Here is a 27,035-nt window from a genome sequence, read left to right as displayed (position 1 = left end):
AAGTGCATTTGTTGTAAAATTGTAGAAATTATTCCACCAAATGTCATTTGTAATAGTTGTCATGATAAACTTTTACATGCAGATAGTGTTTCCATCAGTAATAGTACATTGCCAGTTGCAGTTCCTTCAACTTCTAATGTGCATGATATACCTGTAAATTTTAAAGAATTTGTTTCTGATTCTATTATGAAGGCTTTGTCTGCATTTCCACCTACTAATAAACGTAAAAGGTCTTTTAAAACTTCTCATTTAGCTGATGGAATTTCAAATGACCAACAACATCATAATTTATCCTCTTCTGATGAGGATCTATCTGATTCAGAAGATCCTTCCTCAGACATTGACACTGACAAATCTACTTATTTATTTAAAATAGAGTATATGCATTTTTTTATTAAAAGAAGTGTTAATTACTTTGGATATTGAGGTAACCAGTCCTATTGACGTTCAGTCTAATAAACGTTTAAATGCTGTTTTTAAACCTCCTGTGGTTTCTCCAGGGGTTTTTCCCATTCCTGAGGCTATTTCTGATATGATTTCTAGGGAATGGAATAAGCCAGGTACTTCTTTTATTCCTTCTTCAAGGTTTAAAAAATTGTATCCTTTACCAGCAAAATCTATAGAGTTTTGGGAAAAAATCCCCAAAGTTGATGGGGCTATTTCTACTCTTGCTAAACATACCACTATTCCTATGGAAGATAGCACTTCCTTTAAGGATCCTTTAGATAGGAAGCTTGAATCTTATCTAAGGAAGGCCTATTTATATTCAGGTCATCTTCTCAGACCTGCTATTTCTTTGGCTGATGTTGCGGCTGCATCAACTTTCTGGTTGGTAAATTTAGCGCAACATGAATTGGATTCTGACATATCTAGCATTATTCGCTTACTGCAACATGCTAATCATTTTATTTGTGATGCTATTTTTGATATTATCAAAATTGATGTTAGATCCATGTCTATAGCTCTATTAGCTAGAAGAGCTTTGTGGCTTAAGTCTTGGAATGCTGATATGACATCTAAATCTAGATTACTATCTCTTTCTTTCCAAGGTAATAATTTATTTGGTTCTCAGTTGGATTCTATTATTTCAACTATCACTGGGGGAAAATGAGTTTTTTTGCCTCAGGATAAAAAACCTAAGGATAAATCTAAGGCTTCAAACCATTTTCGTTCCTTTCGTCAGAATAAGGAACAAAAACTCAATCCTCCCCCCAAGGAATCCACTTCCAATTAGAAGCCTTCCTCAAATGGGAATAAATCCAAGCCATTTAGGAAACCAAAGTCAGCCCCTAAGTCCGCTCGAAGGTGCGGCCCTCATTCCAGCTCAGCTGGTAGGGGGCAGATTAAGGTTTTTCAAGGATTTTTGGATAAAATCTGTCCAAAATCATTGGATTCAGAGCATTGTCTCTCAAGGGTATCGAATAGGATTCAGAGTAAGACCTCCTGTGAGAAGATTTTTTCTCTCACACATCCCTGTAAATTCAGTAAAAGCTCAGGCTTTTCTGAAGTGTGTTTCAGACCTGGAGTCTTCAGGGGTAATCATGCCAGTTCCTCCTCAGGAACAAGGTTTGGGGTTTTATTCAAACCTATTCATTGTACCAAAGAAAGAAAATTTATTAAGACCAGTTCTGGATCTAAAAATTTTGAATCGTTATATAAGAGTACCAACTTTCAAGATGGTGACTATAAGGACTATTCTGCCTTTTGTTCAGCGAGGACATTATGGCCTAGATTTGGAGTTTGGCGTTAACCGTGAAAACCAGCGTTAGAGGCTCCTAACGCTGGTTTTAGGCTACCGCCGGTATTTGGAGTCAGTGATTAAAGGGTCTAACGCTCACTTTTCAGCCGCGACTTTTCCATACCGCAGATCCCCTTACGTCAATTGCGTATCCTATCTTTTCAATGGGATCTTCCTAACGCCGGTATTTAGAGTCGTTTCTGAAGTGAGCGTTAGAGCTCTAACGACAAAACTCCAGCCGCAGAAAAATAGCAGGAGTTAAGAGCTTTCTGGGCTAACGCCGGTTCATAAAGCTCTTAACTACTGTACCCTAAAGTACACTAACACCCATAAACTACCTATGTACCCCTAAACCGAGGTCCCCCCACATCGCCGCAACTCGATTACATTTTTTTAACCCCTAATCTGCCGACCGCCACCTACGTTATACTTATGTACCCCTAATCTGCTGCCCCTAACACCGCCGACCCCTGTATTATATTTATTAACCCCTAACCTGCCCCCCTCAACGTCGCCGCCAGCTACTTACAATAATTAACCCCTAATCTGCCGACCGCAAAGTGCCGCCACCTACGTTATCCTTATGTACCCCTAATCTGCTGCCCCTAACACCGCCGACCCCTATATTATATTTATTAACCCCTAACCTGCCCCCCACAACGTCGCCGACACCTGCCTACACTTATTAACCCCTAATCTGCCGAGCGGACCTGAGCGCTACTATAATAAAGTTATTAACCCCTAATCCGCCTCACTAACCCTATCATAAATAGTATTAACCCCTAATCTGCCCTCCCTAACATCGCCGACACCTAACTTCAATTATTAACCCCTAATCTGACGACCGGAGCTCACCGCTATTCTAATAAATGTATTAACCCCTAAAGCTAAGTCTAACCCTAACACTAACACCCCCCTAAGTTAAATATAATTTTAATCTAACGAAATTAATTAACTCTTATTAAATAAATTATTCCTATTTAAAGCTAAATACTTACCTGTAAAAAAAAATCCTAATATAGCTACAATAGAATGCGAGCTCAATCTGATTGGCTGATTGGATCAGCCAATCGGGTTGAACTTGATTCTGATTGGCTGATTCCATCAGCCAATCAGAATATTCCTACCTTAATTCCGATTGGCTGATAGAATACTATCAGCCAATCGGAATTCGAGGGACGCCATCTTGGATGACGTCCCTTAAAGGAACCGTCATTCGTCGGGAGACGCCGGAAGAAGAGGATGGATCCGCGTCGGCTGCTTCAACATGGACCCGCTCCGCACCAGATGGAAGAAGATCGAAGATGCCGCTTGGATGAAGATGTTTGCCGGTCCGGATGTCCTCTTCTTGCCGGATAGGAGGAAGACTTTGGACCCTCTTCTGGACTTCTTCAGTGGATGTCTAGCCCCCGCTTGGGTTGGATGAAGATATCGGAGCCAGGACCGATCGGTGATACCCGGTGAGGTGAAGACAAGGTAGGAAGATCTTCAGGGGCTTAGTGTTAGGTTTATTTAAGGGGGGTTTGGGTTAGATTAGGGGTATGTGGGTGGTGGGTTGTAATGTTGGGGGGGGTATTGTATGTTTTTTTTTACAGGCAAAAGAGCTGATTTTCTTGGGGCATGCCCCGCAAAGGGCCCTGTTCAGGGCTGGTAAGGTAAAAGAGCTTTTAAATTTATTAATTTAGAATAGGGTAGGGCATTTTTTTATTTTGGGGGTCTTTGTTATTTTATTAGGGGGCTTAGAGTAGGTGTAATTAGTTTAAAATTGTTGTAATATTTTTCTTATGTTTGTAAATATTTTTTTATTTTTTGTAACTTAGTTCTTTTTTATTTTTTGTACTTTAGTTAGTTTATGTAATTGTAGTTATTTGTAGAAATTGTATTTAATTTATTTATTGATAGTGTAGTGTTAGGTTTTATTGTAGGTAATTGTAGGTATTTTATTTAATTAATTTATTGATAGGGTAGTGTTAGGTTTAATTATAACTTAGGTTAGGACTTATTTTACAGGTAATTTTGTTATTATTTTAACTAGGTAACTATTAAATAGTTCTTAACTATTTAATAGCTATTGTACCTGGTTAAAATAATTACCAAGTTGCCTGTAAAATAAATATTAATCCTAAAATAGCTACAATGTAATTATTATTTATATTGTAGCTATATTAGGATTTTTTTTTACAGGTAAGTATTTAGCTTTAAATAGGAATAATTTATTTAATAAGAGTTAATTAATTTCGTTAGATTAAAATTATATTTAACTTAGGGGGGTGTTAGTGTTAGGGTTAGACTTAGCTTTAGGGGTTAATACATTTATTAGAATAGCGGTGAGCTCCGGTCATCAGATTAGGGGTTAATAATTGAAGTTAGGTGTCGGCGATGTTAGGGAGGGCAGATTAGGGGTTAATACTATTTATGATAGGGTTAGTGAGGCGGATTAGGGGTTAATAACTTTATTATAGTAGCGCTCAGGTCCGCTCGGCAGATTAGGGGTTAATAAGTGTAGGCAGGTGTCGGCGACGTTGAGGGGGGCAGATTAGGGGTTAATAAATATAATATAGGGGTCGGCGGTGTTAGGGTCAGCAGATTAGGGGTACATAAGGATAACGTAGGTGGCGGTGCTTTGCGGTCGGCAGATTAGGGGTTAATTATTGTAAGTAGCTGGCGGCGACGTTGTGGGGGGCAGGTTAGGGGTTAATAAATATAATATAGGGGTCGGCGGTGTTAGGGGCAGCAGATTAGGGGTACATAGGGATAATGTAAGTTGCGGCGGTTTACGGAGCGGCAGATTAGGGGTTAATAATAATATGCAGGGGTCAGCGATAGCGGGGGCGGCAGATTAGGGGTTAATAAGTGTAAGGTTAGGGGTGTTTAGACTCGGGGTACATGTTAGAGTGTTAGGTGCAGACGTAGGAAGTGTTTGCACATAGGAAACAATGGGGCTGCGTTAGGAGCTGAACTCTGCTTTTTTGCAGGTGTTAGGTTTTTTTTCAGCTCAAACAGCCCCATTATTTCCTATGGGAGAATCGTGCACGAGCACGTTTTTTAGGCTGGCCGCGTCCGTAAGCAACTCTGGTATCGAGAGTTGCATTTGCGGTAAAAATGCTCTACGCTCCTTTTTTGGAGCCTAACGCAGCATTTTTTGGGACTCTCGATACCAGAGTTAATTTTATGGTGCGGCCAGAAAAAAGCCTGCGTAGCGTTAACAGCCCATCTACCGCCAAACTCCAAATATAGGCCTAAATGTCCACAAAAGACTTGCAGGATGCATACCTTCATATTCCGATTCATCCAGAACACTATCAGTTTCTGAGATTCTCTTTTCTAGACAAGCATTACCAATTTGTTGCTCTTCCATTTGGCCTAGCAACAGCTCCAAGAATCTTTTCAAAGCTTCTGGGTGCCCTATTATCTGTAATCAGAGAACAGGGTATTGCAGTGTTTCCTTATTTGGACGATATCTTGGTACTAGCTCAGTCTTTACGTTCTGCAGAATCTCACACGAATCAACTAGTGTTGTTTCTTCGGAAACATGGTTGGAGGATCAATTTACCAAAAAGATTCCTCAGACAAGGGTCACCTTTTTAGGCTTCCAGATAGATTCAGTGTCCATGACTCTGTTTTTAACAGACAAGAGACGTTTAAAATTGGTCGCAGCATGCCGGCACCTTCAGTCTCAGTCATTCCCTTCAGTGGCTATGTGCATGGAAGTTTTAGGTCTCATGACTGCAGCATCGGACGCGATCCCCTTTGCTCGTTTTCACATGATACCTCTACAGCTTTGTATGCTGAATCAATGGTGCAGGGATTATACAAAGATATCACAATTAATATCCTTGAATTCCAATGTATGACACTCTCTGACATGGTGGATAGATCACCATCGTTTGGTTCAAGGGGCTTCTTTTGTTCGACCAACCTGGACTGTGATCTCAACAGATGCGAGTCTTTCAGGTTGGGGAGCTGTTTGGGGATCTCTGACAGCACAAGGGGTTTGGAAATCTCAAGAGGCGAGATTACCAATAAATATTTTAGAACTCCGTGCAATTTTCAGGGCTCTTCAGTTCTGGCCTCTGCTAAAGAGAGAACCGTTCATTTTTTTTCAGACAGACAATATCACAACTGTGGCTTATGTCAATCATCAGGGTGGGACTCACAGTCCCCAAGCTATGAAAGAAGTATCTCGGATACTTGCTTGGGCGGAATCCAGCTCCTGTCTAATCTCTGCGGTGCATATCCCAGGTGTAGACAATTGGGAGGCGGATTATGTCAGCCGCCAGACTTTACATCCAGGGGAGTGGTCTCTCCATCCAGATGTGTTTTCTCAGATTGTTCAGATGTGGGGTCTTCCAGAGATAGATCTCATGGCCTCTCATCTAAACAAGAAACTTCCCAGATATCTATCCAGGTCCAGGGATGTTCAGGCGGAAGCAGTGGATGCGTTGACACTTCCTTGGTGTTATCATCCTGCTTACATCTTCACGCCTCTAGTTCTTCTTCCAAGAGTGATCTCCAAAATCATCATGGAACAGTGTTTTGTGTTGCTGATGGTTCCAGCATGGCCACACAGGTTTTGGTATGCAGATCTGGTTCGGATGTCGTTGCCCGCCTTGGCCACTTCTGTTACGGCCGGACCTACTATCTCAAGGTCCGTTTTTCCATCAGGATCTCAAATCATTAAATTTGAAGGTATGGAAATTGAACGCTTAGTTCTAAGTCATAGAGGTTTCTCTGACTCAGTGATTAATACTATGTTACAAGCTCGTAAATCTGTTTCTAGAAAGATTTATTATAGAGTTTGGAAGACTTACATTTCATGGTGTTCTTCTCATAAATTCTCCTGGTATTCTTTTAGAATTCCTAGAATTTTACAGTTTCTTCAGGATGGTTTGGATAAGGGTTTGTCTGCAAGTTCCTTGAAAGGACAAATCTCTGCTCTTTCTGTTTTATTTCACAGAAAGATTGCTATAATTCCTGATATAAACTGTTTTGTACAGGCTTTAATTCGTATTAAGCCTGTCATTAAGTCAATTTCTCCTCCTTGGAGTCTTAATTTGGTTCTGAAGGCTTTACAGGCTCCTCCATTTGAACCTATGCATTCTTTGGACATTAAACTACTTTCTTGGAAAGTGTTGTTTCTTTTGGCCATCTCTTCTGCTAGAAGAGTTTCTGAATTATCTGCTCTTTCTTGTGAGTCTCCTTATCTGATTTTTCATCAGGATAAGGCAGTTTTGCGGACTTCTTTTCAATTTATACCTAAAGTTGTGAATTCTAACAACATTAGTAGAGAAATTGTTGTTCCTTCCTTATGTCCTAATCCTAAGAATTCTTTGGAGAGATCCTTACATTCTTTGGATGTGGTAAGAGCTTTGAAATATTATGTGGAAGCTACTAAAAATTTCAGGAAGACTTCCAGTCTATTTGTTTTATTTTCTGGTCCTAGGAAAGGTCAGAAGGTGTAAGGATTCCAGGCCACCTTTTCCAGCTCTCCACATTACCTGCTCTTCCTACCTGCTTTTAAGTCGTCACCTGACTGCAAACAGGTGCTTAGTAATTGCACTTGTAGCAGCTATCTGCATCCCTGCAAACCTACGCTACTGTGTTTCTCCTTAAGCCTAATATCGGATTACAATTCCTTCATGTACTTTCATGCTGTACATTACAAGTTTCTCCCTTCAGAGAATTACAATTATAACAAGAGTTAATCAAGTCTAAAAGATAAATCGTTCTCACTCAGGAACTGTTTATATCCAATCTGCTGTTATATGCACAGGTCTCCACTGGATTACAGCGTACTAACTTTTTCACACAGTTTACTGTTTCAGAGACTTCACCCTCTCAGTTCTCTAAGCCATATCTGTTTTATGAACATTTCTAGCTCTTACGCTACTATCGGAGTGGCCGCTTCACCTCAGAATCTCGGATTTACAAACAGCGTGTACCGCTGTCACTCAAGAGCTCTGATCCTCCCACTTCAGTACTCAGCTCCGCTCTGTAGCAGTCTCAGCGTTCAGCTGCTCATTTCTTCTAATAGCTCTCCGCGCTGCATACGGAGGTAAGAGGGAAGTTTCTCCAGTCACCGTACTGTATCATTTAGTAACTCACCTCTCTGGAAGATTTACCACCATAGCAACCACTGAGTCTTACTATCAGTGATATTGTCAGTTCCTAGAACACTGTTGCAAAGATCTCTTCCCACTCCAGAGTTCAGCTGTTTCTGGGATTACGTATTACACTACTGAAGATAAAGTCTAATTCCCTTTTTTGCCCCTCCTAAGTGAAATAACTTTTGGGGGAATTTATATTTGTTTATTGCCTTTTAAAAGATATTAATCTTTTTCACCTATGTGCAAACAGTCTATGTTAACAAATAGCCTGTATAACTAGGTGATACATTTCCTGACCATAATCAAGTCTGCAGTTGTGATCTTATTTACTATTTTTCAAGGTGTTTACCTTACAATCCTTACAGAAGGCTTCTGCTATTTCCTTGGCTTCTTGGTTGAAACTTTTGATTCATCAAGCTTATTTGGAGTCGGGTCAGGCCCCGCCTCAGAGAATTACAGCTCATTCTACTAGATCAGTCTCCACTTCGTGGGCTTTTAAGAATGAAGCTTCAGTTGATCAGATTTTCAAAGAGGCAACTTGGTCCTCTTTGCATACATTTACTAAATTCTACCATTTTGATGTATTTGCTTCTTCGGAAGCAGTTTTTGGTAGAAAAGTTCTTAAGGCAGCTGTTTCAGTTTGATTCTTCTGCTTTTGATTTAAGTTTTTTTCTTTCAAAATGAAAATAAACTTATTTTTTTGGGTTGTGGATTAATTTTTTCAGTGGAATATGGCTGTTTTTATTTTTATTCCCTCCCTCTCTAGTGACTCTTGAGTGGAAGATCCACATATTGGGTATTGATATCCCATGTCACTAGCTCATGGACTCTTGCCAATTACATGAAAGAAAACATAATTTATGTAAGAACTTACCTGATAAATTAATTTCTTTCATATTGGCAAGAGTCCATGAGGCCCACCCTTTTTATGGTGGTTATGATTTTTTGTATAAAGCACAATTATTTCCAAATTTCCAAGTTGTTGATGCTTTCTACTCCTTTCTTTATCACCCCACTGCTTGGCTATTCGTTAAACTGAATTGTGGGTGTGGTGAGGGGTGTATTTATAGGCATTTTGAGGTTTGGGAAACTTTGCCCCTCCTGGTAGGATTGTATATCCCATATGTCACTAGCTCATGGACTCTTGCCAATATGAAAGAAATGAATTTATCAGGTAAGTTCTTACATAAATTATGTTTTTATGCAGATGTAAAAAACTTAGCTAAAATGCCTCCTTGCATCTGGAAAGTCCTTGCATAAAGGGGCAGTAAACTGGAATGTAAAAAATAATAATAATATATATATATATATATATTAATAAAAAACCCCTCATATGGCTTTACATATAGAATTTCTACAGCATTGTCAAATAATCATAAATACACTGCTGCATATTGCTAAAAAAAATGTTTTTTATGGACCCCTGGCCCCACCATACAACTACTACCACACTGAAGTTACAATCCGAAATTGAACAAAGAAATAAAAAACATTTACTAAGTAAGTCCTACCTCCTCTGCAAATGAAAGGGATCTGCCGTCTTACTCAGGCACACACTGTACAAACTTAAAGGGACACTGAACCCAAATTTTTTCTTTCGTGATTCAGATAGAGCATGCAATTTTAAGCAACTTTCTAATTTACTCCTATCATCAATTTTTCTTCAATCTCTTGCTATCTTTCTTTTAAAAAGAAGGCATCTAAGCTTTTTTTTAGGTTCAGGACTCTGGATAGCAATTTTTTATTGGTGGATGAATTTATCCACCAATCAGCAAGGACAACCCAGGTTGTTCACCAAAAATGGGCCGGCATCTAAACTTACATTCTTGCATTTCAAATAAAGATACCAAGAGAATGAAGAAAATTTGATAATAGGAGTAAATTAGAAAGATGCTTAAAATTTCATGCTCTATCTGAATTACGAAATAAATTTTTTGAGTTCAGTGTCCCTTTAAGTGCCAAGTCTGTCTCACACTATGCATAGTGGTTTAGTGCACACTCAGAAATCCTCTCAAATGCTAATGATTTACTCCTTGTAATAACATTTCCCATGCTCAATAGCACTCTGCTGTAGTACTCTCTGGTGGCTGCCAAAATGTAAAAATACGGGTGTGTGATAAATACTCAGCTATTATAATAGCACTTATAAAATTAAACAGAGATCAGGTCTCTGGTTAGTTTTATAAATGTACCCCAAATGCCCCCAAAATACATTGTGGTGTATTTTCTTAAAAAAATAAACACCTAGATTTAGAGTTTTGCAGCCAAAGGGGTGCGTTAGGTACGCATGTTTGTTTTCCCCCGCACCTTTTAAATAACGCTGGTATTTAGAGTTCTCTGAAGGGCTGCGTTAGGCTCCAAAAAGGGATAGTAGAGCATAATTTACTGCCACTTCAACTCTCAATACCAGCGTTGCTTACGGTAGCGGCCAGCTTGAAAAACGTGCTCGTGCACGATTCCCCCATAGGAAACAATGGGGCAGTTTGAGCTGAGAAAAAACCTAACACCTGCAAAAAAGCAGCGTTCACCTCCTAACGCAGTCCCATTGTTTCCTATGGGGAAACAGTTTCTAAGTCTGCACCTAACACCCTAACATGAACCCCGAGTCTAAACACCCTTAACCTTACACTTATTAACCCCTAATCTGCCGCCCCCGCTATCGCTGACACCTGGATTATATTATTAACCCCTAATCTGCCGCTCCGGACACCGCCGCAACCTACGTTATCCCTATGAACCCCTAATCTGCTGCCCCCAATGTCGCCGACACCTACATTATATTTATTAACCCCTAATCTGACCCCCAATGTCGCTGCTACCTTACCTACACTTATTAACCCCTAATCTTCCGACCGGACCTCGCTGCCACTATAATAAATGTATTAACCCCTAAACCGCCTCACTCCCGCCTCGCAAACCCTATAATCAATAGTATTAACCCCTAATCTGCCCTCACTAACATCGCCGACACCTAACTTCAAGTATTAACCCCTAATCTGACGACTGGACCTCACCGCTACTATAATAAATGTATTAACCCCTAAAGCTAAGTCTAACCCTAACCCTAACAACCCCCTAAGTTAAATATAATTTAAATCTAACTAAATAAATTATTTCTTATTAAATAAATTAATCCTGTTTAAAGCTTAATACTTACCTGTAAAATAAACCCTAATATAGCTACAATATAATGAATAATTAAATAGTAGCTATTTTAGGATTTATATTTATTTTACAGGCAACTTTGTATTTATTTTAACTAGGTACAATAGCTATTAAATAGTTAATAACTATTTAATAGCTACCTAGTTAAAATAATTACAAAATTACCTGTAAAATAAATCCTAACCTAAGTTAAAATTAAACCTAACACTACACTATCAATAAATTAATTAAATAAACTATCTACAATTACCTACAATTAAATCAACTAAACTAAACTACAAAAAACAAACAAACACTAAATTACAAAAAAAACAAACACTAAATTAAAAAAAATAAAAAAAAGATTACAAGAATTTTAAACTAATTAGACCTACTTTAAGCCCCCTAAAAAAATAACAAAGCCCCCCAAAATAAAAAAATGCCCTACTCTATTCTAAAATAAAAAGTTAACAGCTCTATTACCTTACCAGCCCTTAAAAGGGCTTTTTGCGGGGCATGCCCCAAAGAAATCAGCTCTTTTGCCTGTAAAAAAAACAATACAGTACCCCCCAAACATTACAACCCACCACCCACATACCCCTAATCTAACCCACCCAAACCCCCCTTAAAAAACCTAACACTAAGCCCCTGAAGATCTCCCTACCTTGTATTCATCCAGAAGAGGGTCTGAAGTCTTCATCCTATCCGGCAAGAAGAGGTCCTCCAGAGGGTCCGAAGTCTTCATCCTATCCGGCAAGAAGAGGTCCTCCAGAGGGTCCAAAGTCTTCATCCAGGCGGCATCTTCTATCTTCTTCCATCCGGAGCGGGGCGGGTCCATCTTGAAGCAGCCGACGCAGAGCCATCCTTCCTCACAGACGGACTAACGACGAATAAAGGTTCCTTTAAATGATGTCATCCAAGATGGCGTCCCTCAAATTCCGATTGGCTGATAGGATTCTATCATCCAAACGGAATTAAGGTAGGAAAAATCTGATTAGCTGATTGAATCAGCCAATCAGATTGAAGTTCAATCCGAATCGGAATTCGAGGGACGCCATCTTGGAAGACGTCATTTAAAGGAACCTTCATTCGTCGTTAGTCAGTCGATGAGGAAGGATGGCTCTGCGTCGGCTGCTTCAAGATGGACCTGCTCCGCTCTGGATGGAAGAAGATAGAAGATGCCGCCTGGATGAAGACTTTGGACCCTCTGGAGGACCTCTTCTTGCTGGATAGGATGAAGACTTCGGACCCTCTTCTGGACGGATCGGTGATACCCGGCTGGGTGAATACAAGGTAGGGAGATCTTCAGGGGCTTAGTGTTAGGTTTTTTAAGGGGAGTTTGGGTGGGTTAGATTAGGGGTATGTGGGTGGTGGGTTGTAATGTTGGGGGGGTATTGTATGTTTTTTTTACAGGCAAAAGAGCAGATTTATTTGGGGCATGCCCCGCAAAAAGCCCTTTTAAGGGCTGGTAAGGTAATAGAGCTGTTAAATTTTTATTTTAGAATAGGGTAGGGCATTTTTTTATTTTGGGGGGCTTTGTTATTTTTTTAGGGGCTTAGAGTAGGTGTAATTAGTTTAAAATTCTTGTAATCTTTTTTATTTTTTGTAATTTAGTGTTTTTTTTATAATTTAGTGTTTTTTTTTGCAATTTAGTTTAGTTGATTTAATTGTAGGTAATTGTAGGTAGTTTATTTAATTAATTTATTGATAGTGTAGTGTTAGGTTTAATTTTAACTTAGGTTAGGATTTATTTTACAGGTAATTTTGTAATTATTTTAACTAGGTAGCTATTAAATAGTTATTAACTATTTAATAGCTATTGTACCTAGTTAAAATAAATACAAAGTTGCCCGTAAAATAAATATAAATCCTAAAATAGCTACAATATAATTATTCATTATATTGTAGCTATATTAGGGTTTATTTTACAGGTAAGTATTTAGCTTTAAATAGGATTAATTTATTTAATAAGAAATAATTTATTTAGTTAGATTTAAATTATATTTAACTTAGGGGGGTGTTAGGGTTAGACTTAGCTTTAGGGGTTAATACATTTATTATAGTAGCAGTGAGGTCCGGTCAGCAGATTAGGGGTTAATACTTGAAGTTAGGTGTCGCCGATGTTAGGGAGGGCAGATTAGGGGTTAATACTATTTATTATAGGGTTTACGAGGCGGGAGTGAGGCGGTTTAGGGGTTAATACATTTATTATAGTGGCAGCGAGGTCCGGTCGGAAGATTAGGGGTTAATAAGTGTAGGTAAGGTAGCGGCGACATTGGGGGGGGGCAGATTAGGGGTTAATAAATATTATGTAGGTGTCAGCAGTGTTAGGGGCAGCAGATTAGGGGTTAAAAAATTTAATTAGAGTGGCGGCGATGTGGGGGGGCCTCGGTTTAGGGGTACATAGGTAGTTTATGGGTGTTAGTGTACTTTAGAGCACAGTAGTTAAGAGCTTTATAAACCGGCGTTAGCCCATAAAGCTCTTAACTCCTGACTTTTTTTTCTGCGGCTGGAGTTTTGTCGTTAGATTTCTAACGCTCACTTCAGCCAAGACTCTAAATACCGGTGTTAGGAAGATCCCATTGAAAAGATAGGATACCCAATTGGCGTAAGGGGATCTGCAGTATGGAAAAGACGCGGCTGGAAAGTGAGCATTAGACCCTTTCCTGACTGACTCTAAATACTAGCGGGCGGTAAAAAGCAGCGTTAGGACCCCTTAACGCTGCTTTTGACGGCTAACTCAGAACTCTAAATCTAGGCGAAAGATAGCAGCGTCTTTATTTTTTAATAATATTACTGCACCAGGCAGTATTTTGGGGCTAATGTGGGAGGGAGTGGGGTGCCTTTACATTGCAGTCTATGGAAACTGTGTGTTCCCAATAACTATATATGTATATGCTTCTATACATATATACACATATTACAACATAAATATATATGCATATAATCATATATATATTTAAATTTGCTGCCATCGCTGCGCTACTTACCCCCTTCACTGTGCAATGTTCTGATGCTGTGTATGATGAAATCAGATCAAGGCTCCCATTGGAGCCTATGGAAGCCCGCTCTTGTGAGCACAATGCTTCCCAGCAATGCGAATTTGAGCTTGCAATCACATAGCTGACAACTTGTAATACCAACGCGCATTAGTGTGCACTGGTATTACACAGAGGATCGCAAATACTGCTTTCATGAAAGCGATTTTCAGGGCTCCACTTGCCATCTGGCCCAATAAATGTATCAAATTATAATATAACCCAAACCAATCAGTAAGCAGCCTTAACAAAAGCTGAAAGTTGAGATAAACAAACCTTAAACTTAGAAATCACTTGAATACAAAACTGTCTTTATTATTATTATTATTATTAGTAGTATTAATAATGTTTACAGGAATTGTCTCTGTAATCTTTTGACCTTGTTTTTACCTACATCAGCACTTTGAATGCCTCAACAATTGTATTGTTATATTGAATAATGCTCCATAAACAGAGGTTAGCAAACATTATTGACTGGTTTGCAGTCTATAGTCTATAGGTTTATATCTGTATTTGGTATAGTCATTAACTGACACATTTAGCATTGATTTTCTCACATTACAACTACAAGCATTTTCAATAGTATGTTAATGAGATGTAGTTCTTGTTTAAAGATTGTATAAAATAGTATTGTAACCTCTCTGGTGTTTTCAGCATGTGGTGGTTTTATATTCTGTAAATACTAAAGTGTCCAAGCATAAGTAATACTCATGCTGACTAAATTGGTTTGGAGTGATGAACGTACAGGCCAGCTGGCATGTGTCCGAATTTTGTGCATAGGACTCTTTGAAAATGACTACATATAGTGTATTCTGGTATTCTGAAACAATGTGCTGGTCATAAATGTACCTCTCATTCATTAATTAAGGCAGTATGTCAATGAATTATTGATCTGAAGCGTTCCAGTTGGCCACACATCTGTACTTTGAAAAACTGAGGACTACTAATGCAATTGGAATTCTGAGTGTTGTTCTGAGTTTTGGCAAAGACCAAACCTTAGTGTAGTCAGCCAAGCATTCATTAGATGCATCTACAAAAGAATAAACAGTCATCCCAGGTTCAGTAACTGTTATAATCACGTTGCATACAGAATATATACAAATTTTCCATTGTTTAAAATTTGTAATGTTATTCTATTCTCGAAGATAGTAACAGCTGTTATCACACTATAACACATCTAGAAAGCGGATAATTAGAGATTTATTTATTTGTATTTATTTGAGAGTTCTGTATTAAATGCTGTTTTTTTAAGTGGAAAGAAACATTTTATGGAAGTTTATAGTTTAGCTTGGTTTGTTATTCCATACAAATGCCATATATTTGAATGATATACGTTCAGTGATATTTGCATGTGAAACATGTCAGAAAATACAGAATGCCATTTTGTGACTACTATAATATTGTGTAATAAATTTGCTACGTCTAACTAGAGATGGAGAAGGAAATGCATTTAGTAGCCATAGAGATCATTTGGAATAGGAGTAATGGAATAATAAGAAAATCTTGATTTTGTTGGTTCATTAAAAGGTAATACAATCTACTAAAGGAACATTGAAATAGGAGAAAATTAATTCACATTACCAAGCTGCAATATCAGCTTCTGAGCCCCAGCATTTGCTAGTTAAGCAGTAGCAGTCTAAATAGCACTGCTACTTTACCTGTCTGCAACACTTTAGTTGGCGGATTGCAATCATCTTGATTTGATTGGATCCAGATGATTTACAGCTTCCTCTTGCACATGATTGGTCGTGCACAAGCAGGGGGCGGCATTGCAAAATCTGCAGATTTTGCAATGTTAAATGTTTTCGGCCTACTACAGCCCACACGCTGAGAGGCTGGGCGGATGCAGTTCATGACAGCGAACCTAGTTTACCCACCTTTTGTTAAATTGAGCCCATAATAATGCGCTATACATTTACAAATTTTCCTACCTAAATAATTACATTTGCATAGCTTTTTCCACAGAAAAATTAAGCTTCATATATGTGATATAAGCTATGTTAGTTTTGATAACTATTATAAGTGCTAGGGACTTTCCCGCTGAGTGCATCGGCAACAGGAATCTCCTTATGTTTGTTTGAAGGCCCCTTTGGTGACATCACAGGGTACAGCACTGCTTGTTTTCTGTATGCAGCGGGAGCAGTGAACGGATCGCTTTGGAGCTGCTTTAGACACAACATTCTAAGGACACTTTAGCTGAAAGGAGGAACTTTAGCCTCAGTATGGTGAGTTTAATACCTGCTGTGGGGAATTACTGGCTTGTACATTGCTTGATCTGGTTTCTTAAAGGGGAAGACATTTATGTTTGTATATAGACATACAGATTTATTAGTTTATAACTGGACAAGTGATAAGTCTGCCACACTGCTTTTACGATCAAGTGCTAGTTAACCATATATGTGAGTCAGATTATTTGGGCTTTTCACATTCTCACTGGATTGTTTTTATATTATCAGTGCTGTCATGTCATATGATTTTACTGTGTGGCACTGTGAGTAACATCTGACAGTTTGTTTCTAAATGTGTGCTTGTTACCACACTGTGGGTCTAATAGTAAAGTGGTATGTATAGCTATGAATATAGCTACACATTCCACATTGTATTGTTAAACCAAACAGTCTCACATTGGAAATTAAATGACATGGAACCATGCATAGAAACAGGTAAAGGAGAAATAAGGAAATGTAAGGCTGCAACACCAACATGGCAGCTAGGCTGTTACAAAAAATTGATCACGGGGGGCGGAGCCAACTGCCGACTGGAATGGACGCTTTCATTTAGAGCTCCTGGACCAAGTCCTATTCCAAATAACTAAAAAGCTGTTTTTTCAGGGGAAAAACAATCATCTTCTGCTCTACCTTAACCTATGCTGTGTATGAACACACTTCAGCCCATTAAGCAGACATCCAAGAGATATAAATCTAGTGCAGCGCTCCTACATGAAGCAGCTACAAAGCTCCCAAAATCACAATGCCATCTTAACTCTCACTTTGCAACGCAGCAAGGTAGATCATCTGACTATAGCTCTACAAAACGAATAACAGGTGTCAGTCTGATGGGAGAAAATCTGGACCTGCAACCGGACTACTCCTTACCTTACTTCTAGCATCTTAACCTGTTAGACACATAAAATGTGGTACCGTGCAATCGGAGCTGCTGATCCCCCTAGTCCCCCCCCCTTCTGTTCTCCTTGCTGGTATCTGGGCCTCAGCATATTTGAAATTGCTTTACCGGAGACATGGAGCACATGGCTGAGAGGGAGTTAACGATTCTCCAACAATGGGACGATCATTTTACAGACCTCCGGCAGAGCCTGTTAGCGGTAATGGAACTAGCCAGATCTCTTCCACAAATCCCACAAACAGCTCTACAGCACAGAAGCTTCGTAGTTTCCCATCAGATCGCGAGTCCGCTGGCTCTGCAGAAGGATGAAGCTTCTAGTGACCGGAACACCTAAGAGTTTGCTGGTGAGTCCCCCCACGCTAAGCCCCTAGACACTTTATTTGATAGCGGGGCAGACAACATACTATACACGGCAGCCCTGCACTCTCCCCGCACTCACATGGCCTCCAGCTGGGGTGGAACAAGAATTCCCATAGGGGACTTAATTATACCTGCCAAACTTCTCAGATCCCATTATGAGCTTACGGGAGTCTCTTCTACCTTACTACTTGAACTCGGAAGGGTCCTGAGACAAACTCTGAGCCACATCTATGAACTCGATCGATCCAACTTAGCTGACCTAAAATCTGGTGTTGGCTAGATGCTCACATAACTCTATATTTGCCTATATGTGTTGTACTGGACATTATCTACCCACAAGGCTAAATGATTCTTTTCCCTCTCCATGTTATGTTACCAGCCCCAGGTGGGCAACAATACCGTTATGTTATACTATGTGTGTATGTTCCAGTTAACTGATAGTAATTCTGACAGTTTATGCTATAGTTATTTTTTTTTCATATGCTCTCTGAAAGGAGATATTTGAGTATTTCTGTTTTTTAAGTTCCTCTTGTGTTTTAGGGGCCTGATATAGAAAGCTCTCTCAACACCACTAACGCTTTATTCCTACATTAACAACTAACTTGGTGACGGAGGAGTCCCTAGAACATTAGCTTACATAGAGAAAGCTGTAGCCGCTACTCCCAACTAGAATTTGAACATTAAAGTTGTTACTTGACTCTTATAAAAATCCCTAGACACCCTTGGTCTCCTTGAGAGATAAGAATAGCCTAGACCCTTTACGTTCATGGTGACACAACGCTCTCCTGCATGGGCGCGGCCTGCGGCCGGGGCGGCGCTATGTGGGAAAAGCTTAAGAAGAGATAACCTAGTTCATGGGCACCATACATGTAATTTCCCATCTATATCTTCTTACTATGCGCATCTCTACTCATAATCCCATGGCTATATATTTCTGATCATTAACTAGTATTACATCATCCAAGGAGACCATTCCGTTCCGTTCAGAGACAGTTAACACATATCTTTCTTACTAATCCCTCATTTTTATATCCTCCTCACCCCAGATACCAGAAATCCTTCTTACCCTCTTTTTACTTTCTTAACTTAAGTGGCTCTCGCCCGCTGTATCCCTTTCTTCTCCTCTTTCCAAGTAAATCATAAATCTAGCTCCCTCCTATACCTTAATTCCCTTTTAACAAACTAACCACACTATGATTGGTATAGGGACTTAGGGACCACTCTCATCACTAATAAAATAAAATGGAGGCATCATGATAGTAGGTCCAGACACTGATACTAATTATATACTAGTTACTAACTCTAACTTTATATTGATCTCAAGTAATACAAAAAGAGCTTTAGATCTTATATTATAACACATACCGGATACTACTCCCTTATTGATAAGCCTGAGATGAGATATATTTGAAGCTCTCTTGAATAGACCTAGCCTGTGGTATTCCAGGGCTTTAGATGCAACTGTAGTGAGGGTAATGTTGATACTTTAAAGTTCAGACAATGTCTTACTTCATTTTTATATATGTGAAATGTTTGTTTATCCTTACCATTGTCAATTGGTGCCTGGACACATACTCTTGTTATGTACAAATCACTTATTTCCTCAATAAAAATTTTATTTAAAAGGGGGCGGAGCCAGCGCTCAATGGAGACAGCTGCACTTCTGTGAGCTCCGGTCTCCCTGACGGGCAAAAAGCTGTTAAATGCGAGTGCAGCTGGATTTTGGGTACAAATAACACTTTTTGAGTGTACCCGCTACCACATTATGTACCCGTAAATATGCTGAAAGGGGAATAAACGGCTTTGTAGTGCCTGTTCTGGACCGGTCCTGTGACGCGCTTCCAAGTCACGCTTGGGGCCTTCAGCTGAACGCCGGACATTACCGCTCTGCCTTGGACCCTCCGGCAGAATATGAAACACGCACCGAGGTGAGATTTTAGTGTCCGCTTCACTTATACAAGATGTAGGGGCGGTCAATCAGTGATTTTCATCCGCCATCTTGGGCCGTAACGCATGGCGCACAACATGAACACTTTACAGATTATTAGCTGACTTTATCACTGATGCAGGACAAATGCATAAATCTAACATGCCTAATATGACTAACACTGGACACGGGAGAACTGTTATAATTTGAAGGGATTTAATGCCTCACCCTGAACTTCTGATTTAATACGGGCGACTGGCAAGGGCCTTATAAAACCTGAGATAACGTTTATTGAAAGACTTAAACTTGAAGCAAACTAGATATTGCCTGTGCTTTATCCTAATACCTAAGGCTGCTTAGACTGCTATTATCAAGTACCCATATACCTCTGTTACCCCAATCAACATGTCCCCTAAAAAAGGAAACAAACCAGAAAAGGCAGTTAAAAAGCAAACTTCAGCCAACCCCTCTGTGAACAATTTTTTTAAGCATCTAGACACTTCAGCTAAAAAAGTGTCTGCCTCACACGACGCTAGAACAGATGCATCTTCTGCCTCATCTGGGTCAGACGGGGAAGGCTCGGAGTCCGCCATCTCAGTGCCTAGGGCACTTTTGAACTCCCTGCATTCCAAAAAAGATTTCTCCACCTTAATCTGCCAAGTGAAGCAATGCATTAGAGAGGAGATTTCTGAGATCAAAAAAGACCTTTCAGATATGGGCCAGAGGGTGGAAAAGTTAGAAGACAACTCAGACCTCACCAGCTCAAATATAACGTTTCTCCGTTCAAAAGTTGCAACACAAGATGATCTCCTACTCCAAATGGAGAATAAGATAGACGATTTGGAGAATCGGAGCCGCCGGGGCAACATTAGGGTGAGGGGAATACCTGAAACTATATCGCCTGCAGAGTTGGAAGACTATATTCAAGGCCTTTTTACATATATTATTGGAGTGGAACCAGAAGCCACTATAGCTCTAGACAGATTTCACAGAGCACTACGGGCAAAACCTTTGGGAGACCAACCCCCAAGGGACGTTATTGTCAAAGTCTCTAGCTACCAGATCAAAGAGGAGATAATGAAAAAAGCAAGGCAGAAATTTCCACTCAAGTTCAGATCTGACCCTATCCAACTATACGAAGATCTGACGCCCAGGACCCTGCAGAAGAGAAGGGAGTTTAAACATTTCACTGCAAAACTGAGACAGCGTAATATCACCTATAGGTGGGGCCACCCTTTCAATTTACAAATTCCTTGGAAGGGCAGACAACTTATTTGCAACTCCACGGAAGATATCTTGAAGGTCTGCAAGGACTTGGATATTGTGCCGCCTCCACCACAGGATGGGACAGATGCCTTGCCCAAGGAAGCTTGGGGCCTCGCTCCCCCTCTACCTCAGAGGACTGAATGGAAGAAGATCCCAGCAAGGCCTGCTATCATTGAATCTCAGGGTGTTGGACCCCCAATCACACAGGGAAAGTGATCCCTAGGTTTTCCCTTTTTCAATAACTTTTAATGGATGTGTTTATCATGTTGGACGTTGCTTGTACTGGCAATATCCCGGACACATGGGCTCTGCCTTCCCTGGCTCCCCCCGGAATTTTCTGAGGGGGGGAGCTGGGGCGGGCTGGGCATCTCAGATGGAGCCAGGGTTAGACACTCTTGGCGGTCAACAACGAAGGTACAGGTCTGGGGAGAATTGTATAAGGTGAAACTGTAACTGTTATCGATTTTCTAGACCTTTGGCCAGTTATATACTTACTTAATGATGTTGTTTGTTCTGTTGATCCTTTCCTTTTTTTTTTTTTCTTTTTTTTCTTTTAACATTATTTGTTATGTGCTCTACTCCATATAACTGTCCTTTAGATAATGAGGTGGAGTCGACAGAATTATGTGTCCTACTGTACTAGTTGCACCGCATATATAAAATCTGAGATAGAAAATATGATGCCCACTAGGGGTTTGTGTTCCCCCTTTAAAAAAGAATACTATATTTTGCTTTTCATGTTTGCACCAGTTGTGCTATGTTTACTTTGTTTGTATTTTGTTATATTTGCATACAGGCACTCTGCCAGTGGCTATACCCCAGCGCAGACACAGTGGTACACGACTTTGGCCATTCTTTATACACCACACCACAGCTTAGTTATCACACAAATAGACAGATAGCTAACAATAAACAAGATGTTGACCCCTAATCCACAACCGATATTAGTCCTCACCCAAAATGTGAGAGGATTCAATAGCCCCAACAAGAGAAGTATGGCCATTCGGGATCTGTGTAGGAGAGGGGGGAAAATTCTCCTTCTACAGGAGACTCACTTTAAGACAGGGGGAATACCTGCTTACTTGTCCTCCCAGTACCCACAACACTTCCATAGCACGAACACGCATAAAAAGGTTAATGGTGTCAGCATACTGATATACAAATCAATCCCATTCAAGCTTCAGCTAATAGATAAAGACAAGGAAGGTAGATATTTGGGTATAATGGGCTTGCTATTTGGTAAACCAGTAACGATTGTAAATTTATATTGCCCCAATACTGGACAGGACCACTTCTTCTCTCGCTTCACTAATAAAATTATAGACTTAACTCGAGGCCCCTTGATTGTAGTGGGAGATTTCAATATCCCCTTGGTGCCAGACCTAGACAGCTCTAATACCTCTTCTTGCCAAAACCAAAAAATGCTCTGTTCCATCTGGAAAGATATTAAGAAACTAACGCTTCATGATACATGGAGATACACACACCCACAATTAAGGGACTATACATTCTTTTCTAATCCACAAAAAAGCTACTCAAGGTTAGATTATATTATGGTAGACCACATTGCCTTATCGCTAATCAAATCTGTCAACATTAAACAGACGACCTGGTCTGACCACTCACTAGTAGAATGTAAAATATACTGGCCCTCTATCCCCACCAAACCCTTTTCCTGGAGATTAGATAACTCACTCCTGTCAGATTCAAAAGTAGTGGAGTCATTCTCTGATCTCCTAGATTCGTACTTCAACCTTAATACCACTCCAGAGGTTAGCCCAACCATGGTCTGGGAGGCCCATAAAGCCTATATTAGAGGGGAATTTATTAAACTTAAAGCTTTCAAACACAAACAGCGCCTTGCGGAATATACTAAACTAGCCCAAGAAGTTTCGGATGCCGATTTGGCCCTGAAACTACACCCCAAGGATGGAGTTTTGATTAAAACACTACAGGAGAAGAGGGAAGAGTTAAACAAACACTTGCAAATTGACACACAAAGATATCAGCTCTATATAAAGCAAAAATACTACGGGGAGGGAAATAGAACCGGAAAACTCCTAGCTAGGGCATTAAAAAAACAAAACGCTAACTCATATATTCACTCCCTCAAAACAGCCCAAAACATCCTAGTGGAAGACACAAAGTCTATAGGAGACTCCTTTAAAACCTTCTATCATAAACTGTACAATCTATACCCTAATAGACACCATACAACACATCAGGTATCTTGTGAGAAGTATTTAGACACAATATCTCTCCCTAAGCTTACGGATAAGGAAGCATCATTACTGGAAGTCCCAATTTCTGAGAGGGAGATATTAGAAGCCATAAAAGAACTGAAACCAGAAAAAGCACCAGGTCCAGATGGCTTTAGCAACCGTTATTATAAGATATTTAAGGCTCAACTAGTACCACATTTATTTACCTTGTTCAACCAGATCTCGGACTCCTCCGCCTTCCCTAACTCTATGTTACAGGCACATATCTCAGTCCTCCCAAAACCTGGCAAAAAAACAGAGACCCCAGCAAATTTTAGGCCAATCTCATTGTTAAACGTAGACCTTAAGCTGTATGCCAAAATCATAGCAAATAGAATTAACAGGATCTTACCAAATTTAATTCATTACGACCAAGTCGGTTTTGTCCCATCCAGGGAGGCTAAGGATAATATATGCAAAGTCTTAAACCTGATGGACCACATAAAAAATTCAAACATCCCCGCAATATATCTATCAACTGACGCTGAAAAAGCATTTGATAGGCTAGATTGGACCTTCCTACAAACTACCCTCCAAAAATTTGGCTTCCCCAACAAGTTTATCCAAAAAATATTCGCATTATATTCTACCCCTTCAGCTCAGGTTAGAGCCAATGGAGCACTGACAGACCATTTTGAAATACGTAACGGCACGAGACAGGGTTGCCCTCTCTCCCCTATCCTCTTTATACTGTCCCTAGAACCGTTGGCTGCAAAACTCCGTAGCCATCCAAATATAAAAGGTATAAGCATTCGAGGGGAAGCATATAAATTGGCGATGTTTGCCGATGACATTCTAATGACTCTGACAGATCCAATCCACTCCCTCATGTATGTCCAACGTGAACTGCAGGCCTTTGGTGCAGTATCAAATTTTTTAATTAATGCTAGTAAATCTGAATTGTACCCAATTAACCTCTCGGAGTTGGAGGTGAAAGAAATCCAACAGGTATTCCCTTACAAAATTCAGACCCAAGCGTTAAAATACTTGGGGATTTCCCTTTCCTCTAGTACTGAAAGCGTACGAAAGCTGAACTTCGGTCGATTGCTGGAGGAATTTCAATATTTGACATCCTCCTGGCTCCCAAAAAATAATATTTCATGGTTGGGGAGAATTGCAGCTACCAAAATGACCCTATTACCAAAAGCCCTATATGTCATGCAAGCCCTCCCTTTACCGGGGACCGCAAGAGAGATAAGTAAACTACAAACTATTATTGACACTTATATATGGAATCGTAGGCCACCAAGACTAGCTAAAAACACACTTTATAGACATAAGGATGATGGTGGTTTAGGGGTTCCAAATTTGCATTCTTATAAATTAGCAATCACACTAAATAGGATAGTGGAATGGTGCAGGCAGGGAAATGATACCTACAAAAGTTGTGTCCACTTAGAATCACAACTTCTGGAGACCTCTCATCTGGGTACAATGTGCTGGGCCCCACAAAGCCCCCCCCCCTAAGAAAAATAGCAGAATACCCAGTCATTAAAGAGACTTGGTCATCCTGGACGAAAATACGTAGCTCATATAAGCGAATATCTTCAAATTACTCACCTTTAACATTACTTAGTGACAATAGAGAACTCCAAGGTGGCTTATCGGGGAAGAAACATCAGGTAAATAAACCAAATAACTTATTAGATTATATACCAGCGTTTGCATTAGTGGAAAATGGGCGACTAAAACAAAGAGACATGTTATTGCACACCATTTGAAGCTCTTTGCACTTCACAACAGGCCCCTAAAAAAGTTATCTCCTTAATGTACAGAGACATTCTAAGGTCCCAATACCCTAATAAACCTAACTATACAAATAAATGGGAAAAAGAACTGGGAAGGGAGATCACACACAAACAATGGGCCTCATGGTTTCAGGCGACTGCCAGCTCGGCTCATTCCGCAGCAGCACTTGAAACCAATATCAAAATCCTTACTAGATGGTACCTTACCCCTAGCAAATTAAAACATATGTTCACAAGTGCTAGCAATAAGTGCTGGAGGGGCTGCGACCAGGAAGGCACAATGTATCACATATGGCGGGGATGTGACATAATTCATACATTCTGGGCCCAAGTTCAGGTCCAAATAGGTAAAATCATTGGAAATGATATAGTTCTCTCCCCTGAGGTAGTCTTGTTCAATGCCAATCCACCTATTTCTTGTAAAATTAGAAGATGCCTATTCCGGATCTTATTAAACGCAGCAAAGCGACTCATACCAAAGTTCTGGAAAAATACTCAGCCACCTACAACTCTTCATTGGCTTGATTTGATCAAAAACACCCTAACATTGGAAAGACTATATTACCTTAGATTGGGAAATTTGGATTTCTACCATGATATGATATTTCTATGGGAACAATATTTGAAGTAGGTGCACATACACATATGAAATATCAGACTTGACCTAGCGATAACCACTTTAGTATTAGAATTCCATTTCAACTCACCATGGAGAATTTAAGTACATGATGTGGCTTGTGGCATTGTGGGAGAACTGAGTCATAGATCAGATAACATACGGCCAGTTAGACCATAGTGGCAGCTGTTGTTACCACTCCTTCTAGGCTAAACTTGCACTGAAGGAAATGATTACACTATTTGAGCTAAATGTCTGTTGCTGGGCCGGTGGCGGAGTTTCTGGTAAATTAATTAGTATTCATTTGTGTTTCTTTTCTTTTATATGATTTTGTCTTGCATGTTTTTTTTTTTTTTTTTTTTTTTTTTTTTTTTTTAAACAGTTTTTATTGTGCATATAAAATAAAGATACAAGGGGGTGGAGGCGCAGCTCCAGTTTTCCATCTACAATATCAACTGTGGTTTTATAGATAGTATGTAAGACTGATATAATATTTATTCACATATATAGTGAAATAATTAGTCAAGAAAGGAGAGGGGAAGGAAAGAAGGAAGGATAAAATAAAAGAGGGAAAGAGAAAGAAAAAGAAAAAAGGAGGTGAACATATAATAAGTAGGAAGAAAAGAGTGAGGGCTCCCGGTCCGTCCATGCCCCAGATGTTGTGTGGTTGATATCGAATTGTATGAATTCCCATTACCAGTAAGTTATGATTTTGTATGTTACGCTTATGACTGTATTTTAGACTTAGTAGGTTGACTCGATTTACTTGCGTTCGTTTTGGACGTAGGTGGACCACAAATGAGAGAGCTCTGCGTAAGAGTCCATTTTATCATTTTTAAGGAAGTAATACTCCTCTAATTGTATAAGTTCCGAAACTTTTTTAACCCACATGGCAACTGATGGAATTTCTCTACTTCTCCAATTTTTGGCTATCAAGACTTTGATTCCGTTAATCATGATTTTAAACAAGTGTATGTATGGTTTATGTTTGAGATTGGAGGGGGGTTTGTGCAGAAGCCATATCAGGGGATCAAGAGGCAATTGGGTATCCAGTATAATTTCTATCTCGGAGATGATTTTCCTCCACAAGTTTTGAATACTATTGCACCACCACCACATATGGGCAGTGTCACTATTTACATGGCCGCATCGCCAGCATCTATTGCTTTGAGATCTAAAAAGGCGGTGTAGTTTCTTCGGAGTGAGATACCACCTGTGCAAAAGTTTAAAATTGACCTCCAAAATGGAGGATGAGATTGAGGATTTCTTTGTAGCTTGGAATATCAGTTTACTTGTTTGGGGTAGTATAATGACACCTAGATCTCTTTCCCAGCTTTCTATATAAGGGGGAATTTGCCCTGGGGGTGTGTGAGTTAAGATCTTATAGATGATGGACAGTGTATGTCTCAGGGGAGGAGAGCGAGTGCACAGGGATTCAAAGGAGGTTAAAGGTCTGACCATGTTCCCATATTCTGGGTGTGTGGTGATAAAGTGAGCAGTCTGTCTGTAAGTGAACCAGTCAGCGAAACAGTTTAGTCCCTTTTTAACTAATTCATTTTGTGATAGTAAGGATTCATTTTCAGTTAGTGTATATACTGCGAGGTCTCTGTTCGAAGTTGTTGTGGTGGATTGTGTGGTGAAGGGCCTTACCGTGAATTCCCCGTTCTCAATTAGGGATGTCATGGGTGAGGGTATGGAGGAGATGAA

Source organism: Bombina bombina, chromosome 6 (assembly GCF_027579735.1).
Source record: "Bombina bombina isolate aBomBom1 chromosome 6, aBomBom1.pri, whole genome shotgun sequence".
Classification (NCBI taxonomy): Eukaryota; Metazoa; Chordata; class Amphibia; order Anura; family Bombinatoridae; genus Bombina; species Bombina bombina.
The sequence above is the reverse complement of the archived record's forward strand: the minus strand, read 5'-3'. Positions refer to the sequence as shown.